General features: G+C 43.0%; 1 long non-coding RNA gene across 1 annotated transcript in view; it reads right to left on the bottom strand.

Moving 5' to 3' along the window:
- LOC105526698 overlaps positions 1–6,112 on the bottom strand; it is a 96,738-nt gene extending 90,626 nt beyond the window's left edge. Inside the window, exon 1 of the long non-coding RNA XR_001004129.1 lies at positions 5,894–6,112. This is a non-coding gene — a long non-coding RNA (uncharacterized LOC105526698). The remainder of the gene's footprint in view (positions 1–5,893) is intronic.
- Between the last annotated feature and the right edge of the window lie 819 nt (positions 6,113–6,931).

Raw genomic sequence — 6,931 nt, 5'->3', positions numbered from 1 at the left:
ATGCCCGGCTAATTTAGTAGAGATGGGGTTTTGCCATGTTGGTCAGGCTAGTCCCGAACTCCTGACCTCAGATGACCCACTCGCCTTGGCCTCCCAAAGTGCTGGGATCACAGGTGTGAGCCACGACACCCAGCAGGCCCTCATCTTTCATCCATTTGGCAATAACCACTTAATTGGATTCCCTACTGCACATCTCTTCCCATTCCCTAATTCCATCCAGCCTCCACATAGCTGGAAAAGTAGTCTACTGTTGAATACACATTGCCAGCTCCATACATGACCCTTAGTCTAAGACCTGATCTTGGCTTTGCTCTGCAGCCTTGTTTTCCAGCACTTGACCCCTACCCCCTTATAACACAGCTATACCAAACTATTGTAGCTATCGCCCTACCCCATGATGGTCAAGTCCCAGATCACCCCTCTGGCTAGGAAACAAGCTCTGTTTCCTAGATAAGATTAACTCCATCCTGGCTAACACAGTGAAATCCTGTCTCTACTAAAAATACAAAAAAGTAGCCGGGTGGGTGGCGGGCACCTGTAGTCCCAGCTACTCAGGGCACTGAGGCAGGAGAATGGCGTGAACCCAGGAGGTGGAGCTTGCAGTGAGCCAAGATCGCACCACTGCACTCCAGCCTGGGCGACCGAGTGAGACTCCTTAAGATCCAGCCAGAGCATTTTCTCAGAAGTGGCCCCTGATTTCAGTCCCTGCCAAGAATGGCTTAGTTATACTCCCATAGCCCATGTCATACTGCACTAAAAGCACCTATTTATGTCCACCCACCCCCACCAAGCCCCTGCAACCACCATCACTGGACTCTAAGTTCCTTGAAGACAGAGACCATTTCTTACTCAACTTTGAGTCCAGGAGGCAGCATAGTACTTAGTACATGACAGGCAGGGGGAAGAAAAGAAAGACTAAACCTAACTATTTATTACTCTCTGATATTTATATAAAGGAGACTGTGGATGAATATTTTAAAAAAGAAAAGAAAACACTGATGGGAGCAAAAAGAGAAAACAAACTTAAGAATAGCAGCATAGAGTTTTAAAACAACAACAACAAAAACTTCAACAAATGCCAGAAGTGTTTCCAACTGCACATATTTAGGATACCCTGGTCTCAATGTACTCTATGACCCCTTCTGAAGAATAATACAAATAACAAGAGGCTCAAAATACATTATTAACTGGTACCTATGGATCTCTCCTCCCATAAAGTGATACGAGCAACACCCCCAATGTGGATAGAAATAAAAATGCCTCTTGGAGATGTACTCTGGGACTATAGATTGTGGAAGTACACATAGGAAGAAGCATGGAATTCTTTTTGGGATTGATTTCCCTACAGTTTTAAAGTATGTTTTCTTCCTATATCATTATCAGTGTTAGAATACTTAAAATAGAATTGGTGGCAAATGTGGGTGCCAAGGCCGGGTGCAATGACTCACACCTGTAATTCCAACACTTTGGGAGGCCAAGTCGGGTGGATTACCTGAGGTCAGGAGTTCGAGACCAGTGTGACCAATATGGGAAATCCTGTCTCTACTAAATACAAAAAATTAGCCTAGCTACTTGGGAGGCTAAGGCAGAAGAATCGCTTGAACCCAGGAGGTGAAAGTTGCAGTGAGCCAAGATTGTGCCATTGCACTCCAGCCCGAACAACAAGAGCAAAACACCATCTCAAAAAAAATTTTTAAAAAAAGTGAGTGTCAAAAGGGAGTTCTATCCATAATGAAATTATTGACCCAAAGGAAGTCTCAGTGCTAATGGTCCCTCATCACCATGATATCTCTATAGATCTGAGTCAGTTACATATTATTTATGTCAAAAGTACTGATAGATTAAAAAGGGAGGGAGGTGGAGAAAAAAAAAGACAAGGCTTCGGTAAAGTCCACGTGTGCTGGTCTAGCCATGCAGTCATGTGGTTTCTCCTGGGCTCTTCCAGAAGGGCATGTCCTCACAAACCTTCTATGAGCTCAGTCAAGAGGGGGAGACGGGCAGGAGCCACGTGAAACAGCAGGGCCAAGGGTATTACCCTGGAGTCAGCAAACACAGCCACGGAGCACAGACACGGCAAAGATTCCACAGGGAAAAACCACCGAGGGCAAAAGTGGCCCAACTGCTGGGAGACCTGGTAGTTAGAGGAAAGCCTTTTTTAAACTCAGTGGAAAAGGCCCACATACAGCAGGCACCAGTATAATTACCGAAGCCACCAGGCCTGTCTGCCAAGCTGGGCTGATGTGGCCTCTTGACCAGGTTTTATTCTTGGCGGCTGCTGCACTCTTCTCCCTCTGCTCTTCCTGCTCCTGCTAAATAAACTAGCAGATGCTGGCTTCATATACTACAAACCCTGAGCTATCTATCTTCTCATTTGTTTTGGCATCTACTTCAAATGGCAAAGCATCTGTGAAACGGACCAAAGCACTCCAAAAATCTACTTCAGGGTCATTCTCAAGAATTTATTTCTACATTTCCAAAGACCATTTTGAATTTCCCTATCAAAGATATAACAAGCGTGATCCACACACGATCACCAAGTCATTTTTGTTATTTGTCTTCTACTAGGCAAATACACGTCATTGTTCAAATACCAGTGCAGGAGAGAAATCACAGTGTTCTTTTAGTTCTATACTGAATTTCATCCACTCCCATTTCTCTTCGTTCTCTGTGCTACCTTACTCACTTGTGGCTTCATCACCAGCTGTGTGTCAGCAACTCCCAAATTACTATCTCCATCTCAGACTTCTCTGATCAAACCCATACCCGGATATCCAAAGACCTAATGGACATTTCAAAAACGAACTACTTAAAACTGAACTCCTCATCTTCCTCTTGCCAAAGTATTTCAGTACCCACTGCTTTCTCCTAACTCACATTTTGAGTCATCCTTGACTTCTCTCCTTTCTTCGGCCTCCCATCTTGTCGATAAAGCTATCATGCCTGAGCTATGCTCTATTAAATAAGAAAAGATACACTTCTGTCTAAGTGTGCTTTCTATCTCTCTCTTCCAGATTCCAGAAAGAATTGCTGTACGTGTCAGTCTGCACTCACTGTGTGAGGTTGGCAAATGCCCTGTTCATTCTCTCAGCTCTTCCTCCAGGGCGTGTTCCCATACCCCAATTTCAAAAGCACTAGAGTGCATTGAACAGGATTGGTTTCTTTATATCTTTGGGTCGGGGACAGTCATTCAAGAACCTAAAAGAGAAGTTCTCATTTCACAGCAGCAGCATCTCCAAGGAAAATTCTTCCAGAATGAAACACCACCACATTTCATAAAACAACAAAAAAGGAATGAAACAAGTCTGTTAAACAGTAATGAGCTACGATGCCAGAACTAACCTGGAGACTTAAAAGACAAAGTTGTGGCAGGAAGAACACCAAAAAAGGTGGGAATGGGAAAAGTCCACTCACTGATCCAGTTGCCCTCTGTAGTTACAGACACCCAGACACCCTCATATCTTTCATTCAACATTAATATTTTTTCAGCCTGTCCTCAACCTGTTGAAGTACAGCTCAGATGGAAGTATTTTAGAAAGATGTATTTCCTTAACTTTGACTTTTCAATGCAACTCCAAGTAGAATTTTCAAAGAATAAAATGTCTAATTAGGAAGAACAGGCTTACAGTTTCAGCTCAGTTCAACTTTGTTGAGAAAATATTTCAGTCAATAGCTCAACGGAATGAGGTCCTTTTCTTTCCTATCTTTGGAGAGCAGCGTCGCCATTTCTAGGACTGACCCCACACGAGGAGTGTTGACTGTAAACTTTCAGGGTATCACTCAACAACCCAGAAACTGGTGGCAGCTGGAAGGACAGAGGTCATGTGTGCTGCTTTCTATAATAAAATTCTTTTTACCCCGGGTTAAGTTGATTACTCAAACTCTCAAACTCCTCCTCCTCCCCACTCCAGCCTACTCGCATTTTCCCTAGGCTGATTGACTCTAGGAAAACAAGTATTGCATTATACTTGACTGTTTGGAATGAGATCAGTTCTCTTTCAAATTCCCTTTCAGAACAACCCCAAGGCCACAGACCCTGTAAAAATCCCAGATGCCCAACAACTCAGGAAGGCCTAAGCTATGACAAGAAAACATTACTTAAGTAATAATCAGCAAATGCATCCTAAACCCGGACTGGCATCCTCTGAGGTCTCTTCCAAGGCATTTGGCAGGAACATGTCTGTAAACCACCCAGTCTCACTCTCGGCTCCTCCTCCAAGGCAGAATGGCCAAGGCGGAGGCTTTAGTGCACTGTTCGGCAGTGATTTTCTCCAACTGGCACCATCTGTGCACGCCCTGCCAGACTTGCTGACAGAGCAGGCTGCACAGACCATTACTAATCTCCCAGGGTCAGCTGGGTCAGGCCTGCAACAGGATGCCTATAGATTTCAAAGGCCGGTGTTCTCTCCGTGCCAGCTAATCGATCTATGTTGGAAAGCAAGCACATTTTTATTCCACCTTCTTTTAAATTTCAAAGAAAAATCTCAATTTTAAAGCTCTTCATGTGGGAACTGCTTGCATGTAATCAGTGTCCTGATACCAGTTATGTTATATGAGATCTTAGGAGGATGGGGCTTACCCATTGATCCTTTGCCAAGATTCGGTAGTAAGGCCAGGAAGACAACTTTGCTCAGACAACAAAAGGCCTTCTAAATAGCACCACTGGGGATGGACTACATGGATCAAGATTCAGACTCAACTGCAAAGTCCTCTTAGCTAAGTCTGCAAAAGAAGAATAAATGCTATCCTACCAGGATCTTATCATGTGAGCCCAGGCAGTGTCAACCGGGACTGGTAAATAAAATCTCAGCATCATTCACCATCTACTTCAGAATTCATCTGCGAATGCTGCCACCCACTACCAACTGCCTATCAAGTGTTTACTAAATGTCAGTTGTGTGCCAAGAGTTTGATATTCCCTCAAACTTCTGTAGTTTCTTTTGCTGAGGAATGGGGTAACTGAGTCTAGTACTCAGCCATATAGCAGGCTAGACAAATCCAAAAGCCCCTTGAAGGCGGGATCATAATGATCCTGTTTCAAGGTGCTACCACTTAGCACAGACTTTTTCAGGCTTGTTGCAGTAATTCTATTAAAAATCCTTTTAGGTAATTATATAAACACACTTAGGAGGAGGCAGTATCAAGATCAATTACTGTAATCATTTCTTTATAGATGATATGTTATTCTAGATCTTCAAGTCAAACAATGACTCAATCTGATAGAGTCGAAAAACTAACAGCCACAAAACTAAGACATTACTACCAGCTCCAAAGAGACCAGATCTTTTGTTTACGATAATTAAAGGTTTAAAGAAATTTTGAGATAAGTGACTTCATCTTCTTACTCTTGCTTAGATATCAGTTTCTACACTTAACCAAACCCTAACAGAGTTTACATGGGGCTAAAGGGGTGACAGTAAAGAGGAATTTGTGAGCTGAAATATAATTAATAATTCCTCTAACCCAGATCATCTTCCTTGTAAAACGATGGGTTTGTTAAGAAGCAAGCTGAGAGGTTCACAGATCTGACATGGCCACTCAGGCATAATTGGAGAAGCAGGTTTCCGTGAGTTCTCATTGAGTAATTTCTTCTTCCAATTTTTTTCGAGCTTCAGGCAACCAGAGAAAACTCCAGGCTAACTTGGTTCCTAACATGTCTATTCTTCCCAACTCCTCCCTTTGCAAAGGAGTCCCTGTATTGTCTAAAAATAAGTCACGCAATCACTCGGATCCCCTCCAACTATTTCGTATCAAAGAATCACTGCCATGTCTACAGCAGACATTTTCTCAGCCTTTAGATTTCCTATCTAGATAGCACAAAACAAACTGAACACATAAAACAAACGGGAACATTTATAATGAGATCATGTTTCACATCTACCATGCCTCAACTCACCCTTCCCAAGACATCAGGTGCACTGAAGAAGATCTCATTCCATTTAACTTACAGAAGGCACACCTTCACAGTCCAGGATGATGTGTGTTGGTCTTTCAGAATTCACACTTTTGACTAGACCTAACTTCACACCTTTGGCTTTTAATGTAAAGTTTTATGATGTCTTTCCTCCACATCCAGTCCCAATTCCTTCTGAGTGTCTCTGTGATTCTAGACAACAACATCTACTTTTTTAAACAAAGACTTCCCAGCATTCAACTTCATTTCTCTCTGTTTGATTCTGCTAGAGAAAGAGAGATAAGAATCTAGACACAGGCTTTCATAGTGTTTTACCTGTAACTTGTCTAAACCACCAACTGACAAATACAGGCTCTGCCATTAAGCACCCCGGGTACCTATGGTGTAGAAATAATTGCACAGACCTGTGCCTCTAGCATCACTTCCAGCATAGAAGCAGCAAGGAGAATGATCAGAAGGCAGGATGCCTAGATGATAGAATGATAAATCCTCGAGAAGCCTAGAAATATCAAGTCCAAGCAAGTATCATGGCAAAAATATGCCTATGGAACTCATAGAAAAAGACCTAAACAACAAAGTTCTAAGTAGAGACAGTAAAAAAACCCCATGTTTCTTAAACAACCCAACCATCCACAAAGAGAAAATCAGGGCTGGGTATGGTGGCTCACACCTGTAATCCCAAAACTTTGGGAGGCCAAGGTGGGTGGATCACTTGAGGCCAAGGGTTCGAGACCAGCCTGGCCAACACGGTGAAACCCTGTCTGTACTAAAAATACAAAAAAATTAGCCGAGCTTGGTGGTGCATACCTGTGATCCCAGCTACTAGGGAGGTTGAGGCAGAATCACTTGAACCTGGGAGGCAGAGGTTGCAGTGAGCCAAGATGGTGCCACTGCACTACAGACTGGGAGACAGAGCGAGACTCTGTCTCAAAAAAAAAAAAGAAAAAGAAAAAAGAAAATCAGGATAGATATAGGCAGACAGAAGTCTCTACCACGATTATCCTAACAAGGTACTCACAA

The sequence above is a fragment of the Colobus angolensis genome, unplaced genomic scaffold, assembly GCF_000951035.1.
Source record: "Colobus angolensis palliatus isolate OR3802 unplaced genomic scaffold, Cang.pa_1.0 Scaffold6, whole genome shotgun sequence".
In the NCBI taxonomy this organism is placed as follows: domain Eukaryota; kingdom Metazoa; phylum Chordata; class Mammalia; order Primates; family Cercopithecidae; genus Colobus; species Colobus angolensis.
Note: the sequence above shows the minus strand (reverse complement) of the source record. Positions and strands in the feature narration are given on the sequence as shown.